Here is a 19,992-nt window from a genome sequence, read left to right as displayed (position 1 = left end):
GCTGGGGTCTTAGGCCCCTAGGTGGAGGGCAAGGGGGCACCCTGGGGCCTCTACTGCAAGTCCAGAGAGAGTTTTGGACCCCTGGGTAGCTTGCTGGGGTCAGAGGCCCCTGGGTGGAGGGCAAGAGGGCACCCTGGTTCCTATACTGCAAATCCAGGGAGAGAGGTGGACCCCTGGGGAGCTTTCTTGTGTCAGCCGCCCCTAGGTGGAGGGCAAGGGGGCTTCCTGGGGCCTCTACTGCAAGTCCATTGAGAGAGGTGGACCCCTTCGTAGCTTGCTGGGGTCAGACGCCCCTAGGTGCAGGGCCAGGGGCCACCCGGGGGCCTCTACTGCAAGTCCATGGAAAGAGGTGGACCTCTGGGTAGCTTGCTGGGGTCAGAGGCCCCTAGGTGGAGGGCAGGGGCCTCTACTGCAAGTCAAGGGAGAAAGGTGGACCCTGGGTAGCTTGCTGGGATCAGAGGCCCCTAAGTGGAGGGCCAAGAGGTACCCTAGGGCCCCTACTGCAAGTCAAGGTAGAGAGTTGGACCTCTGGGTAGCTTGCTGTGGTCAGAGGCAACTAGGTGGAGGGCCAGGGGGCACCCTGGGGCCTATCCTGCAAGTCCAGGGAGAGAGGTGGACCCCTGGGTAGTTTGCTTGGCTGAGAGTGGCCTAGGTGGAGGGCCAAGGGGCACCCTGGGGCCTCTACTGCAAGTCCAGGGAGAGTTGTGGACCCATGGGTAGCTTGCTGGGGTCAGAGGCCCCTTGGTGGAGGGCCAGCGGGCACCCTGGGGCCTCTACTGCAAGTCCATTGAGAGAGGTGGACCCCTTGGTAGCTTGCTGGGGTCAGAGGCCCCTAGGTGGAGGGCCAGGGGGCACCCTGGGGCCTCTACTGCAAGACCAGGGAGAGTTGTGGACCCCTGGGTAGCTTGCTGGGGTCAGAGGCTTCTAGGTGGAGGGTTAGGGGGCACCCTGGGGCCTCTACTGCAAGTCCAGGGAGAGAAGTGGACGCCTGGATAGCTTGCTGGGGTCCTAGGCCCCTATGTTGAGGGCCAGGGTGCACCCAGGGGCCTATACTTCAAGTCAAGGGAGAGAGGTGGACCCCTGGGTAGCTTGCTGGGGTCAGAGGCCCCTAGCTGGAGGGCCAGGGGGCACCCTGGGGGCTCTAGTGCAAGTCAAGGGATAGTTGTGGACCCCTTGGTAGATTCCTAGGGTCTGAGGACCCTAGGTGGAGGGCAAGAGGGCACCCTAGGGCCTTTACTGCAAGTCCAGGGAGAGTCGTGGACCCCTGGGTAGCTTGCTGGGGTCAGAGTCTTCTAGGTGGAGGGTTAGTGGGCACCCTGGGGCCTCTACTGCAAGTCCATGGAAAGAGGTGGACCTCTGGGTAGCTTGCTGGGGTCAGAGGCCCCTAGGTGGAGGGCAAAAGGGCAACCAGGGGCCTCTACTGCAAGTCCAGGGAGAAAGGTGGACCCTGGGTAGCTTGCTGGGATCAGAGGCCCCTAAGTGGAGGGCCAGGAGGTACCCTAGGGCCCCTACTGCAAGTCAAGGTAGAGAGTTGGACCTCTGGGTAGCTTGCTGGGGTCAGAGGCAACTAGGTGGAGGGCCTGGGGGAACCCTGGGGCCTATCCTGAAAGTCCAGGGAGAGAGGTGGACCCCTGGGTAGTTTGCTTGGCTGAGAGTGGCCTAGGTGGAGGGCCAAGGGGCACCCTGGGGCCTCTACTGCAAGTCCAGGGAGAGGTGTGGACCCATGGGTAGCTTGCTGGGGTCAGAGGCCCCTTGGTGGAGGGCCAGCGGGCACCCTGGGGCCTCTACTGCAAGTCCAGGGAGAGAGGTGGGCCCCTGGGTAGCTTGATGGGGTCAGAGGCCCCTAGGTGGAGGGCAAGGGGGCTTCCTGGGGCCTCTACTGCAAGTCCATTGAGAGAGGTGGACCCCTTGGTAGCTTGCTGGGGTCAGAGGCCCCTAGGTGGAGGGCCAGGGGGCACCCTGGGGCCTCTACTGCAAGACCAGGGAGAGTTGTGGACCCCTGGGTAGCTTGCTGGGGTCTTAGGCCCCTAGGTGGAGGGCCAGTGGGCACCCTGGGGCCTATACTTCAAGTCCAGGGAGAAAGGTGGACCCCTGGGTAGCTTGCTGGTGTCCTAGGCCCCTAGGTTGAGGGCCAGGGTGCACCCAGGGGCCTATACTGCAAGTCAAGGGAGAGAGGTGGACCCCTGGGTAGCTTGCTGGGGTCAGAGGCCCCTAGGTGGAGGGCCAGGGGGCACCCTGGGGCCTCTACTACAAGTCCAGGAAGAGAGGTGGACTCCTGGGTAGCTTGCTGGGGTTAGAGGCCCATAGAAGGAGGGCCAAGGGGCTTCCTGGGGCCTCTACTGCAAGTCCATTGAGAGATGTGGACCCCTATGTAGCTTGCTGGGGTCAGAGGCCCCTAGGTGGAGGGCGAGGGGCACCCTGGTTCCTGTACTGCAAGTTCAGGAAGAGAGGTGGACCCCTGGGTAGGTTTCTGGGGTCTTAGGCCCCTAGGTGGAGGGCCAGGGGGCATCCTGGGGCCTATACTGCAAGTCCAAGGAGAGATGTGGACCCCTATGTAGCTTGCTGGGGTCAGAGGCCCCTGGGTGGAGGGCCAGGGGGCACCCTGGGGCCTCTACTGCAAGTACAGGGAAAGTTGTGGACCCCTGGGTAGCTTGCTGGGGTTAGAGGCCCATGGGTGGAGGGCAAGGGGGCACGCTGGGGCCTCTACTGCAAGTCCAGGGAGAGAAGTACACCCCTGGGTAGCTTGCTGGGGAATAAAGCCCCTAGGTAGAGGGCCAGGGGTACCCTGGGGCCTCTATTGCAAGTCCAGGGAGAGAGTTGGACCCCTGGGTAGCTAGTTGGGGTCGTAGGCCCCTAGGTGGAAAGCCAGGGGGCACCCTGGGGCCTCTACTGCAAGTCCAGGGAGAGTTGTGCACCCCTTGGTAGCTTGCTGGGGTCCGAGGCCCCTAGGGGGAGGGCCAGGGGGCACCCTGGGGCCTCTACTGCAAGTCCAGGGAGAGAGGTGGACCCCTGGGTAGCTTGCTGGGGTCAGAAGCCGATAGTCGGTGGGCCATGGTGCTTCCTGGGGACTCTACTGCAAGTCTAGGGAGAGAGGTGGACCCCTGGGTAGCTTGCTGGGCACTAAAGCCCCTAGGTGGAGGGCCAGGGGCTACCCTAGAGCCTCTACTGCAACTCCAGGGAGAGAGGTGGACCCCTGGGTAGCTAGCTGGGGTCAGAGGCCCTTAGGTGGAGGGCCAGGGGGCACCCTGGGGGCTCTAGTGCAAGTCAAGGGATAGTTGTGAACCCCTTGGTAGATTCCTAGGGTCTGAGGACCCTAAGTGGAGGGCCAGCGGGCACCCTGGGGCCTCTACTTCAAGTCCAGGGAAAAAGGTGGACCCCTGGGTAGCTTTCTGGGGTCAGAGGCCCCTAGGTGGAGGGCAAGAGGGCACCCTGGGGCCTCTATTGCAAGTCCAGGGAGAGTTGTGGACCCCTGGGTAGCTTGCTGGGGTCAGAGGCTTCTAGGTGGAGGGTTAGGGGGCACCCTGGGGCCTCTACTGCAAGTCCATGGAGAGACGTGGACAACTGGGTAGCTTGCTGGGGTCAGAGGCCCCTAGGTGGAGGGCAAAAGGGCAACCAGGGGCCTCTACTGCAAGTCCAGGGAGAAAGGTGGACCCTGGGTAGCTTGCTGGGATCAGAGGCCCCTAAGTGGAGGGCCAGGAGGTACCCTAGGGCCCCTACTGCAAGTCAAGGTAGAGAGTTGGACCTCTGGGTAGCTTGCTGGGGTCAGAGGCAACTAGGTGGAGGGCCAGGGGGCACCCTGGGGCCTCTACTGCAAGTCCAAGGAGAGTTGTGGACCCCTGGGTAGCTTGCTGGGGTCTTAGGCCCCTAGGTGGAGGGCCAGTGGGCACCCTGGGGCCTATACTTCAAGTCCAGGGAGAAAGGTGGACCCCTGGGTAGCTTTCTGGGGTCAGAGGCCCCTAGGTGGAGGGAAAGAGGGCACCCTGGGGCCTCTACTGCAAGTCCAGGGAGAGTTGTGGACCCCTGGGTAGCTTGCTGGGGTCAGAGGCTTCTAGGTGGAGGGTTAGGGGGCACCCTGGGGCCTCTACTGCAACTCCAGGGAGAGATATGGACCTCTGGGTAGCTTGCTGGGGTCCTAGGCCCCTAGGTGGAGGGCCAGGGGGAACCCTGGGGCCTCTACTGCAAGTCCAGGGAGAGAAGTGGACCCCTGGGTAGCTTGCTGGTGTCCTAGGCCCCTAGGTTGAGGGCCAGGGTGCACCCAAAGGCCTATACTTCAAGTCAAGGGAGAGATGTGGACCCCTGGGTAGCTTGCTGGGGTCAGAGGCCCCTAGGTGGAGGGCCAGGGGGCACCCTGGGGCCTCTACTACAAGTCCAGGAAGAGAGGTGGACTCCTGGGTAGCTTGCTTGGGTTAGAGGCCCATAGAAGGAGGGCCAAGGGGCTTCCTGGGGCCTCTACTGCAAGTCCATTGAGAGATGTGGACCCCTATGTAGCTTGCTGGGGTCAGAGGCCCCTAGGTGGAGGGCAAGGGGCACCCTGGTTCCTGTACTGCAAGTTCAGGAAGAGAGGTGGACCCCTGGGTAGCTTTCTGGGGTCTTAGGCCCCTAGGTGGAGGGCCAGGGGGCATCTTGGGGCCTATACTGCAAGTCCAAGGAGAGATGTGGACCCCTATGTAGCTTGCTGGGTTCAGAGGCCCCTTGGTGGAGGGCCAGGGGGCACCCTGGGGCCTCTACTGCAAGTACAGGGAAAGTTGTGGACCCCTGGGTAGCTAGCTGGGGTTAGAGGCCTATGGGTGGAGGGCAAGGGGGCACGCTGGGGCCTCTACTGCAAGTCCAGGGAGAGAAGTAGACCCCTGGGTAGCTTGCTGGGGAATAAAGCCCCTAGGTAGAGGGCCAGGGGTACCCTGGGGCCTCTACTGCAAGTCCAGGGAGAGAGTTGGACCCCTGGGTAGCTAGCTGGGGTCAGAGGCCCTTAGGTGGAGGGCCAGGGGGCACCCTGGGGCCTCTAGTGCAAGTCCAGGGATAGTTGTGGACCCCTTGGTTGATTCCTAGGGTCTGAGGACCCTAGTTGGAAGGCCAGGTGGCACCCTTGGGCCTCTACTGCAAGTCTAGGGAGAGTTGTGGACTCCTGGGTAGCTTGCTGGGGTCAGAGGCCCCTTGGTGGAGGGCCAGCGGGCACCCTGGGGCCTCTACTGCAAGTCCAGGGAGAGAAGTACACCCCTGGGTAGCTTGCTGGGGAATAAAGCCCCTAGGTAGAGCGCCAGGGGTACCCTGGGGCCTCTACTGCAAGTCCAGGGAGAGAAGTGGGCCCCTGGGTAGCTTGCTGTGGTCAGAGGCCCCTAGGTGGAGGGCAAGGGGGCTTCTTGGGGCCTCTATTGCAAGTCCATTGAGAGAGGTGGACCCCTGGGTAGCTAGCTGGGGTCGTAGGCCCCTAAGTGGAATGCCAGGGGGCACCCTGGGGCCTCTACTGCAAGTCCAAGGAGAGTTGTGGACCCCTAGGTAGCTTGCTGGGGTCCGAGGCCCCTAGGGGGAGGGCCAGGGGGCACCCTGGGGCCTCTACTGCAAGTCCAGGGAGAGTTGTGGACCCCTTCGTAGCTTGCTGGGGTCAGAGGCCCCTAGGGGGAGGGCCAGGGGGCACCCTGGGGCCTATACTGCAAGTCCAGGGAGAGAGGTGGACCCCTGGGGAGCTTTCTTGTGTCAGCCGCCCCTAGGTGGAGGGCCTGGGTGCACCCTGGGGCCTCTACTGCCAGTCCAGGGAGAGAGGTGGACCCCCTGGGTAGGTTGCTGGGGTCTTAGGCCCCTAGGTGGAGGGCCAGGGGGCACCCTGGGGCCTATACTGCAAGTCCAGTGAGAGAGGTGGACCCCTGGGGAGCTTTCTTGTGTCAGCCGTCCCTAGGTGGAGGGCCTGGGGGCACCCTGGGGCCTCTACTGCCAGTCCAGGGAAAGAGGTGGACCCCCTGGGTAGCTTGCTGGGGTCAGAGGCCCCTAGGTGCAGGGCAAGGGGGCACCCTGGGGCCTCTACTGCAAGTCCAGAGAGAGTTTTGGACCCCTGGGTAGCTTGCTGGGGTCAGAGGCCCCTGGGTGGAGGGCAAGAGGGCACCCTGGTTCCTATACTGCAAATCCAGGGAGAGAGGTGGACCCCTGGGGAGCTTTCTTGTGTCAGCCGCCCCTAGGTGGAGGGCAAGGGGGCTTCCTGGGGCCTCTACTGCAAGTCCATTGAGAGAGGTGGACCCCTTCGTAGCTTGCTGGGGTCAGACGCCCCTAGGTGGAGGGCCAGGGTGCACCCTGGGGCCTCTACTGCAAGTCCAGGGAGAGTTGTGGACCCCTTGGTAGATTCCTAGGGTCAGAGGCCCCTTGGTGGAGGGCCAGCGGGCACCCTGGGGCCTCTACTGCAAGTCCAGGGAGAGAAGTGGGCCCCTGAGTAGCTTGCTGTGGTCAGAGGCCCTTAGGTGGAGGGCCAGGGGGCACCCTGGGGCCTCTAGTGCAAGTCCAGGGATAGTTGTGGACCCCTTGGTAGATTCCTAGGGTCAGAGGCCCCTTGGTGGAGGGGCAGCGGGCACCCTGGGGCCTCTACTGCAAGTCCAGGGAGAGAAGTGGGCCCCTGGGTAGCTTGCTGTGGTCAGAGGCCCCCAGGTGGAGGGCAAGGGGGCTTCCTGGGGCCTCTATTGCAAGTCCATTGAGAGAGGTGGACCCCTGGGTAGCTAGCTGGGGTCGTAGGCTCTAAGTGGAATGCCAGGGGGCACCCTGGGGCCTCTACTGCAAGTCCAGGGAGAGTTGTGGACCCCTAGGTAGCTTGCTGGGGTCCGAGGCCCCTAGGGGGAGGGCCAGGGGGCACCCTGGGGCCTTTACTGCAAGTCCAGGGAGAGTTGTGGACCCCTTCGTAGCTTGCTGGGGTCAGAGGCCCCTAGGGGGAGGGCCAGGGGGCACCCTGGGGCCTATACTGCAAGTCCAGGGAGAGAGGTGGACCCCTGGGGAGCTTTCTTGTGTCAGCCGCCCCTAGGTGGAGGGCCTGGGTGCACCCTGGGGCCTCTACTGCCAGTCCAGGGAGAGAGGTGGACCCCCTGGGTAGGTTGCTGGGGTCTTAGGCCCCTAGGTGCAGGGCAAGGGGGCACCCTGGGGCCTCTACTGCAAGTCCAGGGAGAGTTTTGGACCCCTGGGTAGCTTGCTGGGGTCAGAGGCCCCTGGGTGGAGGGCAAGAGGGCACCCTGGTTCCTATACTGCAAATCCAGGGAGAGAGGTGGACCCCTGGGGAGCTTTCTTGTGTCAGCCGCCCCTAGGTGGAGGGCAAGGGGGCTTCCTGGGGCCTCTACTGCAAGTCCATTGAGAGAGGTGGACCCCTTCGTAGCTTGCTGGGGTCAGACGCCCCTAGGTGGAGGGCCAGGGGCCACCCTGGGGCCTCTACTGCAAGTCCATGGAAAGAGGTGGACCTCTGGGTAGCTTGCTGGGGTCAGAGGCCCCTAGGTGGAGGGCCAAGAGGTACCCTAGGGCCCCTACTGCAAGTCAAGGTAGAGAGTTGGACCTCTGGGTAGCTTGCTGTGGTCAGAGGCAACTAGGTGGAGGGCCAGGGGGCACCCTGGGGCCTATCCTGCAAGTCCAGGGAGAGAGGTGGACCCCTGGGTAGTTTGCTTGGCTGAGAGTGGCCTAGGTGGAGGGCCAAGGGGCACCCTGGGGCCTCTACTGCAAGTCCAGGGAGAGTTGTGGACCCATGGGTAGCTTGCTGGGGTCAGAGGCCCCTTGGTGGAGGGCCAGCGGGCACCCTGGGGCCTCTACTGCAAGTCCATTGAGAGAGGTGGACCCCTTGGTAGCTTGCTGGGGTCAGAGGCCCCTAGGTGGAGGGCCAGGGGGCACCCTGGGGCCTCTACTGCAAGACCAGGGAGAGTTGTGGACCCCTGGGTAGCTTGCTGGGGTCAGAGGCTTCTAGGTGGAGGGTTAGGGGGCACCCTGGGGCCTCTACTGCAACTCCAGGGAGAGAGATGGACCTCTGGGTAGCTCGCTGGGGTCCTAGGCCCCTAGGTGGAGGCCTAGGGGGCACCCTGGGGCCTCTACTGCAAGTCCAGGGAGAGAAGTGGACGCCTGGATAGCTTGCTGGGGTCCTAGGCCCCTATGTTGAGGGCCAGGGTGCACCCAGGGGCCTATACTTCAAGTCAAGGGAGAGAGGTGGACCCCTGGGTAGCTTGCTGGGGTCAGAGGCCCCTAAGTGGAGGGCCAGGAGGTACCCTAGGGCCCCTACTGCAAGTCAAGGTAGAGAGTTGGACCTCTGGGTAGCTTGCTGGGGTCAGAGGCAACTAGGTGGAGGGCCTGGGGGCACCCTGGGGCCTATCCTGCAAGTCCAGGGAGAGAGGTGGACCCCTGGGTAGTTTGCTTGGCTGAGAGTGGCCTAGGTGGAGGGCCAAGGGGCACCCTGGGGCCTCTACTGCAAGTCCAGGGAGAGTTGTGGACCCATGGGTAGCTTGCTGGGGTCAGAGGCCCCTTGGTGGAGGGCCAGCGGGCACCCTGGGGCCTCTACTGCAAGTCCAGGGAGAGAGGTGGGCCCCAGGGTAGCTTGATGGGGTCAGAGGCCCCTAGGTGGAGGGCAAGGGGGCTTCCTGGGGCCTCTACTGCAAGTCCATTGAGAGAGGTGGACCCCTTGGTAGCTTGCTGGGGTCAGAGGCCCCTAGGTGGAGGGCCAGGGGGCACCCTGGGGCCTCTACTGCAAGACCAGGGAGAGTTGTGGACACCTGGGTAGCTTGCTGGGGTCTTAGGCCCCTAGGTGGAGGGCCAGTGGGCACCCTGGGGCCTATACTTCAAGTCCAGGGAGAAAGGTGGACCCCTGGGTAGCTTGCTGGGGTCAGAGGCTTCTAGGTGGAGGGTTAGGGGGCACCCTGGGGCCTCTACTGCAACTCCAGGGAGAGAGATGGACCTCTGGGTAGCTTGCTGGGGTCCTAGGCCCCTAGGTGGAGGGCCAGGGGGCACCCTGGGGCCTCTACTGCAAGTCCAGGGAGAGAAGTGGACCCCTGGGTAGCTTGCTGGGGTCCTAGGCCCCTAGGTTGAGGGCCAGGGTGCACCCAGGGGCCTATACTGCAAGTCAAGGGAGAGAGGTGGACCCCTGGGTAGCTTGCTGGGGTCAGAGGCCCCTAGGTGGAGGGCCAGGGGGCACCCTGGGGCCTCTACTACAAGTCCAGGAAGAGAGGTGGACTCCTGGGTAGCTTGCTGGGGTTAGAGGCCCATAGAAGGAGGGCCAAGGGGCTTCCTGGGGCCTCTACTGCAAGTCCATTGAGAGATGTGGACCCCTATGTAGCTTGCTGGGGTCAGAGGCCCCTAGGTGGAGGGCAAGGGGGCACCCTGGTTCCTGTACTGCAAGTTCAGGAAGAGAGGTGGACCCCTGGGTAGGTTTCTGGGGTCTTAGGCCCCTAGGTGGAGGGCCAGGGGGCATCCTGGGGCCTATACTGCAAGTCCAAGGAGAGATGTGGACCCCTATGTAGCTTGCTGGGGTCAGAGGCCCCTGGGTGGAGGGCCAGGGGGCACCCTGGGGCCTCTACTGCAAGTACAGGGAAAGTTGTGGACCCCTGGGTAGCTTGCTGGGGTTAGAGGCCCATGGGTGGAGGGCAAGGGGGCACCCTGGGGCCTCTACTGCAAGTCCGGGGAGAGTAGTGCACCCCTTGGTAGCTTGCTGGGGTCCGAGGCCCCTAGGGGGAGGGCCAGGGGGCACCCTGGGGCCTCTACTGCAAGTCCAGGGAGAGTTGTGGACCCCTGGGTAGCTTTCTGGGGTCAGAGGCCCCTAGGGGGACGACCAGGGGGCACCCTGGGGCCTATACTGCAAGTCCAGGGAGAGAGGTGGACCCCTGGGGAGCTTTCTTGTGTCAGCCGCCCCTAGGTGGAGGGCCTGGGGGCACCCTGGGGCCTCTACTGCCAGTCCAGGGAGAGAGGTGGACCCCCTGGGTAGGTTGCTGGGGTCTTAGGCCCCTAGGTGGAGGGCCAGGGGGCACCCTGGGGCCTATACTGCAAGTCCAGGGAGAGAGGTGGACCCCTGGGGAGCTTTCTTGTGTCAGCCGCCCCTAGGTGGAGGGCCAGGGGGCACCCTGGGGCCTCTACTACAAGTCCAGGAAGAGAGGTGGACTCCTGGGTAGCTTGCTGGGGTTAGAGGCCCATAGAAGGAGGGCCAAGGGGCTTCCTGGGGCCTCTACTGCAAGTCCATTGAGAGATGTGGACCCCTATGTAGCTTGCTGGGGTCAGAGGCCCCTAGGTGGAGGGCAAGGGGGCACCCTGGTTCCTGTACTGCAAGTTCAGGAAGAGAGGTGGACCCCTGGGTAGGTTTCTGGGGTCTTAGGCCCCTAGGTGGAGGGCCAGGGGGCATCCTGGGGCCTATACTGCAAGTCCAAGGAGAGATGTGGACCCCTATGTAGCTTGCTGGGGTCAGAGGCCCCTGGGTGGAGGGCCAGGGGGCACCCTGGGGCCTCTACTGCAAGTACAGGGAAAGTTGTGGACCCCTGGGTAGCTTGCTGGGGTTAGAGGCCCATGGGTGGAGGGCAAGGGGGCACCCTGGGGCCTCTACTGCAAGTCCGGGGAGAGTAGTGCACCCCTTGGTAGCTTGCTGGGGTCCGAGGCCCCTAGGGGGAGGGCCAGGGGGCACCCTGGGGCCTCTACTGCAAGTCCAGGGAGAGTTGTGGACCCCTGGGTAGCTTTCTGGGGTCAGAGGCCCCTAGGGGGAGGACCAGGGGGCACCCTGGGGCCTATACTGCAAGTCCAGGGAGAGAGGTGGACCCCTGGGGAGCTTTCTTGTGTCAGCCGCCCCTAGGTGGAGGGCCTGGGGGCACCCTGGGGCCTCTACTGCCAGTCCAGGGAGAGAGGTGGACCCCCTGGGTAGGTTGCTGGGGTCTTAGGCCCCTAGGTGGAGGGCCAGGGGGCACCCTGGGGCCTATACTGCAAGTCCAGGGAGAGAGGTGGACCCCTGGGGAGCTTTCTTGTGTCAGCCGCCCCTAGGTGGAGGGCCTGGGGGCACCCTGGGGCCTCTACTGCCAGTCCAGGGAGAGAGGTGGACCCCCTGGGTAGCTTGCTGGGGTCAGAGGCCCCTAGGTGCAGGGCAAGGGGGCACCCTGGGGCCTCTACTGCAAGTCCAGGGAGAGAGGTGGACCCCTGGGTAGCTTGCTGGGGTCTTACGCCCCTAGGTGAAGGCCAGTGGGCACCCTGGGGCCTTTACTTCAAGTCCAGGGAGAAAGGTGGACCCCTGGGTAGCTTTCTGGGGTAAGAGGCCCCTTGGTGGAGGGCAAGAGGGCACCCTGGGGCCTCTACTGCAAGTCCAGGGAGAGTTGTGGACCCCTGGGTAGCTTGCTGGGGTCAGAGGCTTCTAGGTGGAGGGCCAGGGGGCACCCTAGGGCCTATACTGCAAGTCCAGGGAGAGTTGTGGACCCCTGGGTAGCTTGCTGGAGTCAGATCCCCCCGGGTGGAGGGCAAGGGGGCACCCTGGGGCCTATACTGCAAGTCCAGGGAGAGAGGTGGACCCCTGGCTAGCTTGCTGGGGTCAGAGGCCCCTAGGTGGAGGGCCAGGGGGCACCCTCGGGCCTATACTGCAAGTCCAAGGAGAGATGTGGACCCCTATGTAGCTTGCTGGGGTCAGAGGCCAATAGGTGGAGGGCCAGGGGCCACCCTGGGCCCTCTACTGCAAGTCCATGGAGAGAGGTGGACCTCTGGGTAGCTCGCTGAAGTCAGAGGCCCCTAGGTGGAGGGCAAAAGGGCAACCAGGGGCCTCTACTGCAAGTCCAGGGAGAAAGGTGGACCCTGGGTAGCTTGCTGTTATCAGAGCCCTCTAAGTGGAGGGCCAGGAGGTACCCTAGGGCCCCTACTGCAAGTCAAGGTAGAGAGTTGGAACTCTGGGTAGCTTGCTGGGGTTAGAGGCAACTAGGTGGAGGGCCAGGGGGCACCCTGGGGCCTATCCTGCAAGTCCAGGGAGAGAGGTGGACCCCTGGGTAGTTTGCTTGGCAGAGAGTGGTCTAGGTGGAGGGCCAAGGGGCACCCTGGGGCCTCTACTGCAGGTCCAGGGAGAGATGTGGACCCCTGGGTAGCTTGCTGGGGTCAGAAGCCCATAGGTGGTGGGCCAGGGGGCAACTTGGGGCCTTATCTGCAAGTAAAGGGAGAGAGGTGGACCCCTGGGTAGCTTCCTGGGGTAAGAGGCCCCTAGGTGGAGGGCAAGGGGGCACCTTGGGGCCTATAATGCAAGTCTAGGGAGAGAGGTAGACCCCTGGGTAGCTTGCTGGGGAATAAAGCCCCTAGGTGGAGGGCCAGGGGTTACCCTAGGGCCTCTACTGCAACTCCAGGGAGAGAGGTGGACCCCTGGGTAACTTCCTGGGGTAAGAGGCCCCTAGGTGGAGGGCAAGGGGGCACCTTGGGGCCTATAATGCAAGTCTAGGGAGAGAGGTAGACCCCTGGGTAGCTTGCTGGGGAATAAAGCCCTTAGGTGGAGGGCCAGGGGTTACCCTAGGGCCTCTACTGCAACTCCAGGGAGAGAGGTGGACCCCTGGGTAGCTAGCTGGGGTCAGAGGTCCATGGGTGGAGGGCAAGGCGGCAAGCTGGGGCCTATACTGCAAGTCCAGGGAGAGAGGTGGACCCCTGGGTAGCTTGCTGGGGAATAAAGTCCCTAGGTGGAGGGCCAGGGGGTACCCTAGAGCCTCTACTGCAAGTCCAGGGAGAGAGGTGGACCCCTGGGTAGCTTGCTGGGGTCAGAAGCCGATAGTCGGTGGGCCATGGTGCTTCCTGGGGACTCTACTGCAAGTCCAGGGAGAGAGGTGGACCCCTGGGTAGCTTGCTGGGCACTAAAGCCCCTAGGTGGAGGGCCAGGGGCTACCCTAGAGCCTCTACTGCAACTCCAGGGAGAGAAGTGGACCCCTGGGTAGCTAGCTGGGGTCAGAGGCCCTTAGGTGGAGGGCCAGGGAGCACCCTGGGGGCTCTAGTGCAAGTCAAGGGATAGTTGTGAACCCCTTGGTAGATTCCTAGGGTCTGAGGACCCTAAGTGGAGCGCCAGCGGGCACCCTGGGGCCTCTACTTCAAGTCCAGGGAAAAAGGTGGACCCCTGGGTAGCTTTCTGGGGTCAGAGGCCCCTAGGTGGAAGGCAAGAGGGCACCCTGGGGCCTCTATTGCAAGTCCAGGGAGAGTTGTGGACCCCTGGGTAGCTTGCTGGGGTCAGAGGCTTCTAGGTGGAGGGTTAGGGGGCACCCTGGGGCCTCTACTGCAAGTCCATGGAGAGAGGTGGACAACTGGGTAGCTTGCTGGGGTCAGAGGCCCCTAGGTGGAGGGCAAAAGGGCAACCAGGGGCCTCTACTGCAAGTCCAGGGAGAAAGGTGGACCCTGGGTAGCTTGCTGGGATCAGAGGCCCCTAAGTGGAGGGCCAGGAGGTACCCTAGGGCCCCTACTGCAAGTCAAGGTAGAGAGTTGGACCTCTGGGTAGCTTGCTGGGGTCAGAGGCAACTAGGTGGAGGGCCAGGGGGCACCCTGGGGCCTCTACTGCAAGTCCATTGAGAGAGGTGGACCCCTTGGTAGCTTGCTGGGGTCAGAGGCCCCTAGGTGGAGGGCCAGGGGGCACCCTGGGGCCTCTACTGCAAGTCCAAGGAGAGTTGTGGACCCCTGGGTAGCTTGCTGGGGTCTTAGGCCCCTAGGTGGAGGGCCAGTGGGCACCCTGGGGCCTATACTTCAAGTCCAGGGAGAAAGGTGGACCCCTGGGTAGCTTTCTGGGGTCAGAGGCCCCTAGGTGGAGGGAAAGAGGGCACCCTGGGGCCTCTACTGCAAGTCCAGGGAGAGTTGTGGACCCCTGGGTAGCTTGCTGGGGTCAGAGGCTTCTAGGTGGAGGGTTAGGGGGCACCCTGGGGCCTCTACTGCAACTCCAGGGAGAGATATGGACCTCTGGGTAGCTTGCTGGGGTCCTAGGCCCCTAGGTGGAGGGCCAGGGGGAACCCTGGGGCCTCTACTGCAAGTCCAGGGAGAGAAGTGGACCCCTGGGTAGCTTGCTGGTGTCCTAGGCCCCTAGGTTGAGGGCCAGGGTGCACCCAAAGGCCTATACTTCAAGTCAAGGGAGAGATATGGACCCCTGGGTAGCTTGCTGGGGTCAGAGGCCCCTAGGTGGAGGGCCAGGGGGCACCCTGGGGCCTCTACTACAAGTCCAGGAAGAGAGGTGGACTCCTGGGTAGCTTGCTTGGGTTAGAGGCCCATAGAAGGAGGGCCAAGGGGCTTCCTGGGGCCTCTACTGCAAGTCCATTGAGAGATGTGGACCCCTATGTAGCTTGCTGGGGTCAGAGGCCCCTAGGTGGAGGGCAAGGGGCACCCTGGTTCCTGTACTGCAAGTTCAGGAAGAGAGGTGGACCCCTGGGTAGCTTTCTGGGGTCTTAGGCCCCTAGGTGGAGGGCCAGGGGGCATCCTGGGGCCTATACTGCAAGTCCAAGGAGAGATGTGGACCCCTATGTAGCTTGCTGGGTTCAGAGGCCCCTTGGTGGAGGGCCAGGGGGCACCCTGGGGCCTCTACTGCAAGTACAGGGAAAGTTGTGGACCCCTGGGTAGCTTGCTGGGGTTAGAGGCCTATGGGTGGAGGGCAAGGGGGCACGCTGGGGCCTCTACTGCAAGTCCAGGGAGAGAAGTAGACCCCTGGGTAGCTTGCTGGGGAATAAAGCCCCTAGGTAGAGGGCCAGGGGTACCCTGGGGCCTCTACTGCAAGTCCAGGGAGAGAGTTGGACCCCTGGGTAGCTAGCTGGGGTCAGAGGCCCTTAGGTGGAGGGCCAGGGGGCACCCTGGGGCCTCTAGTGCAAGTCCAGGGATAGTTGTGGACCCCTTGGTAGATTCCTAGGGTCTGAGGACCCTAGTTGGAAGGCCAGGTGGCACCCTTGGGCCTCTACTGCAAGTCTAGGGAGAGTTGTGGACTCCTGGGTAGCTTGCTGGGGTCAGAGGCCCCTTGGTGGAGGGCCAGCGGGCACCCTGGGGCCTCTACTGCAAGTCCAGGGAGAGAAGTACACCCCTGGGTAGCTTGCTGGGGAATAAAGCCCCTAGGTAGAGCGCCAGGGGTACCCTGGGGCCTCTACTGCAAGTCCAGGGAGAGAAGTGGGCCCCTGGGTAGCTTGCTGTGGTCAGAGGCCCCTAGGTGGAGGGCAAGGGGGCTTCTTGGGGCCTCTATTGCAAGTCCATTGAGAGAGGTGGACCCCTGGGTAGCTAGCTGGGGTCGTAGGCCCCTAAGTGGAATGCCAGGGGGCACCCTGGGGCCTCTACTACAAGTCCAAGGAGAGTTGTGGACCCCTAGGTAGCTTGCTGGGGTCCGAGGCCCCTAGGGGGAGGGCCAGGGGGCACCCTGGGGCCTCTACTGCAAGTCCAGGGAGAGTTGTGGACCCCTTCGTAGCTTGCTGGGGTCAGAGGCCCCTAGGGGGAGGGCCAGGGGGCACCCTGGGGCCTATACTGCAAGTCCAGGGAGAGAGGTGGACCCCTGGGGAGCTTTCTTGTGTCAGCCGCCCCTAGGTGGAGGGCCTGGGTGCACCCTGGGGCCTCTACTGCCAGTCCAGGGAGAGAGGTGGACCCCCTGGGTAGGTTGCTGGGGTCTTAGGCCCCTAGGTGGAGGGCCAGGGGGCACCCTGGGGCCTATACTGCAAGTCCAGGGAGAGAGGTGGACCCCTGGGGAGCTTTCTTGTGTCAGCCGTCCCTAGGTGGAGGGCCTGGGGGCACCCTGGGGCCTCTACTGCCAGTCCAGGGAGAGAGGTGGACCCCCTGGGTAGCTTGCTGGGGTCAGAGGCCCCTAGGTGCAGGGCAAGGGGGCACCCTGGGGCCTCTACTGCAAGTCCAGAGAGAGTTTTGGACCCCTGGGTAGCTTGCTGGGGTCAGAGGCCCCTGGGTGGAGGGCAAGAGGGCACCCTGGTTCCTATACTGCAAATCCAGGGAGAGAGGTGGACCCCTGGGGAGCTTTCTTGTGTCAGCCGCCCCTAGGTGGAGGGCAAGGGGGCTTCCTGGGGCCTCTACTGCAAGTCCATTGAGAGAGGTGGACCCCTTCGTAGCTTGCTGGGGTCAGACGCCCCTAGGTGGAGGGCCAGGGGGCACCCTGGGGCCTCTACTGCAAGTCCAGGGAGAGTTGTGGACCCCTTGGTAGATTCCTAGGTTCAGAGGCCCCTTGGTGGAGGGCCAGCGGGCACCCTGGGGCCTCTACTGCAAGTCCAGGGAGAGAAGTGGGCCCCTGAGTAGCTTGCTGTGGTCAGAGGCCCTTAGGTGGAGGGCCAGGGGGCACCCTGGGGCCTCTAGTGCAAGTCCAGGGATAGTTGTGGACCCCTTGGTAGATTCCTAGGGTCAGAGGCCCCTTGGTGGAGGGGCAGCGGGCACCCTGGGGCCTCTACTGCAAGTCCAGGGAGAGAAGTGGGCCCCTGGGTAGCTTGCTGTGGTCAGAGGCCCCCAGGTGGAGGGCAAGGGGGCTTCCTGGGGCCTCTATTGCAAGTCCATTGAGAGAGGTGGACCCCTGGGTAGCTAGCTGGGGTCGTAGGCTCTAAGTGGAATGCCAGGGGGCACCCTGGGGCCTCTACTGCAAGTCCAGGGAGAGTTGTGGACCCCTAGGTAGCTTGCTGGGGTCCGAGGCCCCTAGGGGGAGGGCCAGGGGGCACCCTGGGGCCTTTACTGCAAGTCCAGGGAGAGTTGTGGACCCCTTCGTAGCTTGCTGGGGTCAGAGGCCCCTAGGGGGAGGGCCAGGGGGCACCCTGGGGCCTATACTGCAAGTCCAGGGAGAGAGGTGGACCCCTGGGGAGCTTTCTTGTGTCAGCCGCCCCTAGGTGGAGGGCCTGGGTGCACCCTGGGGCCTCTACTGCCAGTCCAGGGAGAGAGGTGGACCCCCTGGGTAGGTTGCTGGGGTCTTAGGCCCCTAGGTGGAGGGCCAGGGGGCACCCTGGGGCCTATACTGCAAGTCCAGGGAGAGAGGTGGACCCCTGGGGAGCTTTCTTGTGTCAGCCGCCCCTAGGTGGAGGGCCTGGGGGCACCCTGGGGCCTCTACTGCAAGTCCAGGGAGAGTTTTGGACCCCTGGGTAGCTTGCTGGGGTCAGAGGCCCCTGGGTGGAGGGCAAGAGGGCACCCTGGTTCCTATACTGCAAATCCAGGGAGAGAGGTGGACCCCTGGGGAGCTTTCTTGTGTCAGCCGCCCCTAGGTGGAGGGCAAGGGGGCTTCCTGGGGCCTCTACTGCAAGTCCATTGAGAGAGGTGGACCCCTTCGTAGCTTGCTGGGGTCAGACGCCCCTAGGTGGAGGGCCAGGGGCCACCCTGGGGCCTCTACTGCAAGTCCATGGAAAGAGGTGGACCTCTGGGTAGCTTGCTGGGGTCAGAGGCCCCTAGGTGGAGGGCAAAAGGGCAACCAGGGGCCTCTACTGCAAGTCCAGGGAGAAAGGTGGACCCTGGGTAGCTTGCTGGGATCAGAGGCCCCTAAGTGGAGGGCCAAGAGGTACCCTAGGGCCCCTACTGCAAGTCAAGGTAGAGAGTTGGACCTCTGGGTAGCTTGCTGTGGTCAGAGGCAACTAGGTGGAGGGCCAGGGGGCACCCTGGGGCCTATCCTGCAAGTCCAGGGAGAGAGGTGGACCCCTGGGTAGTTTGCTTGGCTGAGAGTGGCCTAGGTGGAGGGCCAAGGGGCACCCTGGGGCCTCTACTGCAAGTCCAGGGAGAGTTGTGGACCCATGGGTAGCTTGCTGGGGTCAGAGGCCCCTTGGTGGAGGGCCAGCGGGCACCCTGGGGCCTCTACTGCAAGTCCATTGAGAGAGGTGGACCCCTTGGTAGCTTGCTGGGGTCAGAGGCCCCTAGGTGGAGGGCCAGGGGGCACCCTGGGGCCTCTACTGCAAGACCAGGGAGAGTTGTGGACCCCTGGGTAGCTTGCTGGGGTCAGAGGCTTCTAGGTGGAGGGTTAGGGGGCACCCTGGGGCCTCTACTGCAACTCCAGGGAGAGAGATGGACCTCTGGGTAGCTTGCTGGGGTCCTAGGCCCCTAGGTGGAGGCCTAGGGGGCACCCTGGGGCCTCTACTGCAAGTCCAGGGAGAGAAGTGGACGCCTGGATAGCTTGCTGGGGTCCTAGGCCCCTATGTTGAGGGCCAGGGTGCACCCAGGGGCCTATACTTCAAGTCAAGGGAGAGAGGTGGACCCCTGGGTAGCTTGCTGGGGTCAGAGGCCCCTAAGTGGAGGGCCAGGAGGTACCCTAGGGCCCCTACTGCAAGTCAAGGTAGAGAGTTGGACCTCTGGGTAGCTTGCTGGGGTCAGAGGCAACTAGGTGGAGGGCCTGGGGGCACCCTGGGGCCTATCCTGCAAGTCCAGGGAGAGAGGTGGACCCCTGGGTAGTTTGCTTGGCTGAGAGTGGCCTAGGTGGAGGGCCAAGGGGCACCCTGGGGCCTCTACTGCAAGTCCAGGGAGAGTTGTGGACCCATGGGTAGCTTGCTGGGGTCAGAGGCCCCTTGGTGGAGGGCCAGCGGGCACCCTGGGGCCTCTACTGCAAGTCCAGGGAGAGAGGTGGGCCCCTGGGTAGCTTGATGGGGTCAGAGGCCCCTAGGTGGAGGGCAAGGGGGCTTCCTGGGGCCTCTACTGCAAGTCCATTGAGAGAGGTGGACCCCTTGGTAGCTTGCTGGGGTCAGAGGCCCCTAGGTGGAGGGCCAGGGGGCACCCTGGGGCCTCTACTGCAAGACCAGGGAGAGTTGTGGACACCTGGGTAGCTTGCTGGGGTCTTAGGCCCCTAGGTGGAGGGCCAGTGGGCACCCTGGGGCCTATACTTCAAGTCCAGGGAGAAAGGTGGACCCCTGGGTAGCTTGCTGGGGTCAGAGGCTTCTAGGTGGTGGGTTAGGGGGCACCCTGGGGCCTCTACTGCAACTCCAGGGAGAGAGATGGACCTCTGGGTAGCTTGCTGGGGTCCTAGGCCCCTAGGTGGAGGGCCAGGGGGCACCCTGGGGCCTCTACTGCAAGTCCAGGGAGAGAAGTGGACCCCTGGGTAGCTTGCTGGGGTCCTAGGCCCCTAGGTTGAGGGCCAGGGTGCACCCAGGGGCCTATACTGCAAGTCAAGGGAGAGAGGTGGACCCCTGGGTAGCTTGCTGGGGTCAGAGGCCCCTAGGTGGAGGGCCAGGGGGCACCCTGGGGCCTCTACTACAAGTCCAGGAAGAGAGGTGGACTCCTGGGTAGCTTGCTGGGGTTAGAGGCCCATAGAAGGAGGGCCAAGGGGCTTCCTGGGGCCTCTACTGCAAGTCCATTGAGAGATGTGGACCCCTATGTAGCTTGCTGGGGTCAGAGGCCCCTAGGTGGAGGGCAAGGGGGCACCCTGGTTCCTGTACTGCAAGTTCAGGAAGAGAGGTGGACCCCTGGGTAGGTTTCTGGGGTCTAAGGCCCCTAGGTGGAGGGCCAGGGGGCATCCTGGGGCCTATACTGCAAGTCCAAGGAGAGATGTGGACCCCTATGTAGCTTGCTGGGGTCAGAGGCCCCTGGGTGGAGGGCCAGGGGGCACCCTGGGGCCTCTACTGCAAGTACAGGGAAAGTTGTGGACCCCTGGGTAGCTTGCTGGGGTTAGAGGCCCATGGGTGGAGGGCAAGGGGGCACCCTGGGGCCTCTACTGCAAGTCCGGGGAGAGTAGTGCACCCCTTGGTAGCTTGCTGGGGTCCGAGGCCCCTAGGGGGAGGGCCAGGGGGCACCCTGGGGCCTCTACTGCAAGTCCAGGGAGAGTTGTGGACCCCTGGGTAGCTTTCTGGGGTCAGAGGCCCCTAGGGGGAGGGCCAGGGGGCACCCTGGGGCCTATACTGCAAGTCCAGGGAGAGAGGTGGACCCCTGGGGAGCTTTCTTGTGTCAGCCGCCCCTAGGTGGAGGGCCTGGGGGCACCCTGGGGCCTCTACTGCCAGTCCAGGGAGAGAGGTGGACCCCCTGGGTAGGTTGCTGGGGTCTTAGGCCCCTAGGTGGAGGGCCAGGGGGCACCCTGGGGCCTATACTGCAAGTCCAGGGAGAGAGGTGGACCCCTGGGGAGCTTTCTTGTGTCAGCCGCCCCTAGGTGGAGGGCCTGGGGGCACCCTGGGG

This window comes from Danio rerio, chromosome 24, assembly GCF_049306965.1.
Source record: "Danio rerio strain Tuebingen ecotype United States chromosome 24, GRCz12tu, whole genome shotgun sequence".
Classification (NCBI taxonomy): Eukaryota; Metazoa; Chordata; class Actinopteri; order Cypriniformes; family Danionidae; genus Danio; species Danio rerio.
Note: the sequence above shows the minus strand (reverse complement) of the source record.